Genomic DNA, 4,490 nt, shown 5'->3' on the forward strand with positions numbered 1-4,490 from the left:
GCTGGTGTAGAAGGAAGAACACGAAGAACATTACACTCCTCAGGACAGTCTTTTATTCTACAACATACGCCTTCTATCGTTTCATGTAACAGTTTATTGCAACAGTTCTCTGTAACAGTCAGTTTGTAACGCCCATAAATCGTTGCAAACTGTTTGCTTAACTAGTTTTCTCTTGTTTTTCACCCTTTTGAGCTATAAACACCTATTTTGAGTATGTAAATAATATGAGGAGCTAAACCCCTTAGCCGAGGCGACGGAGGAAGCCATTGTTCCATGAAAAGTGGTATATTTCTAAAAAATAATTCTTGCAATTTCTTTTATGATTATTTGCATGGAACTAATTTTGGAAAATTGATTTTTATTCAATGATTGTGATCTGTTTTGATGGAGCATGCTTAGTTTAAGACTTTTGATGTTTCATGCTTGATGTATACAATTGTTACTTCAAAAATCTACAAGAGGCAATAAATTAGAATCACTTTAAACGCAAAGAATCGCATGAATATTGATTAGATTAAATCACTTAATTAGTCAATGGTGGAATCCTGAGTCTCGGTGTTTTTTATAATCTTGATAACAACTTCATCTTGAGTTTTATTTTAATTTAAGTCTAAAACAAATCTTCACAAGTCTGAGTGAACGACAACTTTACTACTACTTTCTACAACAACATAAAAACCACATCAATTTTTGGCGCCGCCGACGCGGATTTGTGTTTAGGTTAGGGTTTTAGATTTATTTAGGTTTTGTTTTTGTTTTTAGTTTTATTCTTCTTATTCTATTTTAAGTTTTTGGGTATTTGTCTATTTATTGCAGGTTTTGAATCAAAAATAAATTGGAGACTAAAGACCTTGGGGATTGAAACAAGAGACAAAGCGAAAGGACTGAAAAGAAGACAATTTTATTTTTGTTTAATTTTTAGGATTTTTTTTATTTTTTCCTTTTTTAGAAAAAAACTGTATAAGGGTTTATTTTTAATTTTTGTAATTTTTCTTTTCTTTTTGGACACTTTCGACTTTAAACTTTGGGACATTATTTTAAACCCTATGGAAGGGTAATTTAAATATAAACTGTGTGCAGAGAAGGACGGCGATTACGATATCTCCTCGGCCCCTCGGGTTCGCACATGACATAGGAGTTGTGGCCCGAGTCGACTTCAGCGGTTCTTCGCCCGTCTGGTACGGGAGGTAAGTTTTTCGAAACACCCGCGAATACCCTGTCAGCGGGTTTACTGTATTCCTTCGTTTGCATATATGCTGAGGACTTGAAAACGGCTGCTTTAATTTCATAGTAAAGGGCAAGGACTGGCCATACAAGATAAGGGTTCAGATTTCATCACCGTTCTCTTCTTGCCCTCCTTAGGAAAACGAAACCAAACGCGAACCTAAGCCTAAAATTTTGACTAGAACGAGACTTATAGGGTAACGAGCTTAATAGGAAAGTCGTTCGAAAAATATTGGTTACTCTTTTGAGCATACTTCGAAGTTCATGATGGTTTCTGTGAGTTGAATGCGTGATTGCGCCGCCTTATAATACCAGTGAGGCCTTTGGGTATCAAAGCTCCACCGAGATTCCCTCGCCTCTATTCAGCTTACTTTGATTCGGATTGATTCCAGAGGGGTTTGCTCAGATTGTAACGAGTTCCTTTTCGAAATAATAAAATCTGGTCTAGAAACAATCTAAGTGGAGCCATCATGCTTTTTGTTTGCTAGAAATTAATAGGTTTTATTTGGTTGAGTCAGCTTTGTTTTGTGATTGAATAGAATTCCCTACCTTATTATTTTGCATGCCTGAACGTAAAATAGATGCCTAGGTAGATTTGTTAAAGAGAAACCTAGTAGTTCTAAGCGTCTCGATTACCTCAATTTAGAAAGCCCAATTCTTGAAGATTCCGTTTTTGAAAGTCTGTTTGAGGAGAAAATCCTGATTTTCCAATAGTCCCAGAAATGGCAACTTTGAAAGCCTTGTTGAACCCTACTAGGACTACTCGTCCCTCGTGTATGAGGTTATCTGAAACTGAAGCAAATTATGAACTTAAGCCTGGAACCTTACAGTTGCTCCCAATATTTTTATGGAAAGAAAATGAAAATCCCTTATTTCCATGTTAGGGACTTTGAGGAAATTTGTAGTACCCTAAAAATTATAAACCTTGATGATGATGCTTTGAAACTCAGGTTATTCCCCTTTTCCTTGAAAGATAAAGCCAAATTGTGGCTATATAGTTTGGCTTCCGGATCAATTGAAACATATGAACAACTTACATCTGCCTTTTTGAACAAGTTTTTCCCTATGCACAAAACATCGTCTATTAGGACGCAAATCTGCACATTTTCTCAACAGGAGGGAGAATCCTTGTATAGGTATTTGGAAAGGTTCAATGATCTATTAGCCCAATGTCCTCATCATGGTTTAGAAAAGGTTAGGTTAGTTCAGATACTTTATGAGGGTTTATATTATCCCACTACAACCACAGTAGAATCTATGTGTACAGGTGGGTTTGAAAACCAAACAGTTGATGATGTGATGACATATTTGCATGAAATCTCCGGAAAGACCCAACAATGGGAAAGTAATAGGGGACCCCCAGAAAACAATTCTTCTAGGCAGAGGAAACATTAATAGGGTAGAAGGAAACTTTGAATCAGGTGCCAAAATTGCTGCTATAGCGAAAAGGTTAGAAGCTTTAGAAGTGGATCACACTAGTGGTAGATTAGAGCCTTTTTGGGAAGGCCAGAATAATGAAGAGCAAGCCAATGCTCTCTATAATAACACTAGATTCGATAACCGTCAGAAGTTTGACCCATATTCAGAAACCTATAATCCTGGTTGGAGAAACCATCCGAACCTTTCATGGTCTAAGGGCCAGAGTCAAGGTCAGTTTAGTAATTCTAATGCTCCCCCAGGTTTTGGTTCAGATAAGAACTCTTCAGGTCAGTTTCAGAACTCTTCAGAGAATAGAATGACGTGCTTAAAGGAATCTCTTAGTATATTAAGAAAGAGCCAGGATATGTTAGCACAGAGCCAGGACATGTTAGTAAAGAGCCGAGTTAGTTTTCAACAGGAAACCAAGTAGAACTTTCAAACTAATGCTCAGACTTTTGCTAAGTTAGAACTTTAAGTCGGCCAAATAGCTAAGACCTTAAGTGAGAGAGATAACGGAAGGTTCCCTAGTCAGACTAATCCCAATCCTAGAGGAGTTCATGAAGTAGGTGTAAAACCATCGAATCAATTGAATGTTGTTAGAACCCTTAGGAGTGGCAGAGTAGTAGCCAATCAGGTAACCATGCCCGATAGTGAACGTACTGTAGCTCACCCCTCAAGATCTCATTCCTCAGGATCTCATCCCTCAGGACCACTAGATGAGGGGACTGATAAAATTTCCGATGATGCCAACTCGGTTCCTGAGAGGTCTGATTCTGTGCCTAGAGCCCCATTTCCCCAGCTATTAGTACCAACAAAGAAGGAATCGAACTTTAATGACATATTGGAGGTTTTTAAGCAAGTTACCATAAACCTTGCTTTACTAGATGCAGTTAGGCAAATTCCTGCTTATGCCAAGTTCCTCAAGGATATGTGTACGCGAAAGAGAAAACTTAGCGTCCATAAGAAAGCTTTCTTAGCTAGTCACGTAAGTTCAATCATTCAGAACACTACAACTCCAAAGTACAAAATACACAGGAATGCCAGACATAAACAACCGGTTTATGTGATACATATATAAAAACCGGTTATGAAATGGAATATGAAGGGACAGTTCCACAATTGGTAAATTAACAAGCAAATAAAATCTGATTGTGGATACCTAGAGTTACAAAAAAATTAGTACCCAGAATCCGTTTATGCTAATGTACTTATAAACCGATTCTGGTGATGTTTTTTCATATTCCGGTTTCGGAAATGTAATCGGTCGATGTTAATAATCATATAAACCGATTACTCTGCATGCTCTTCATGGCCGAATAACAAAACCCAGAATCGGTTTATTCGATATGTCAACATAAACCGATTCTGTGTAAGATCAGAGATTTTGGTTTTCAAAAATCGAAGATTTAAACATGTAAATCAATGAAGAGATGCGAATACTAGAACGAGTTGATGGAGATTTACCTTTTTCTTGGTTGGATTGAAGATCGCTGGAGAAGAGAATGAAAAAAAAATTGATTAGGATTTTGAGAATTTGGAAAGATTATGATGAAAATAGAAAGTTTTTCTGATTTAGGTTTTTATATTTTTGGATTTTTCTGAAAATGGTAAGGATTAGTATTTATATGGGTTAGTTTTAGGAATTAATTTGGGGGTAAACTAGACTTTTTGAGATATTTGGCACCCCATAGCCATTTGGTGGAGAGGAAAGGGAAATTTGGTAGACCCCAAATAAGTAGACTAGGACGCAAACTAGCCGGACTATATCTGGAGCCCAAGTAAAGTATCTCTCTTTTTAGTAATAGACAAAAATGTTAAACCAAGAATTCGGAATGTTGGTAGAAGGG

General features: G+C 37.0%; 1 pseudogene; it reads right to left on the reverse strand.

Annotated features, from left to right (window-relative positions):
• Positions 1–2,311: 2,311 nt before the first annotated feature.
• Positions 2,312–2,411, reverse strand: LOC113314563 (annotated as a pseudogene).
• Positions 2,412–4,490: the final 2,079 nt, after the last annotated feature.

The sequence above is a fragment of the Papaver somniferum genome, chromosome 9 (genome assembly GCF_003573695.1).
Source record: "Papaver somniferum cultivar HN1 chromosome 9, ASM357369v1, whole genome shotgun sequence".
Classification (NCBI taxonomy): Eukaryota; Viridiplantae; Streptophyta; class Magnoliopsida; order Ranunculales; family Papaveraceae; genus Papaver; species Papaver somniferum.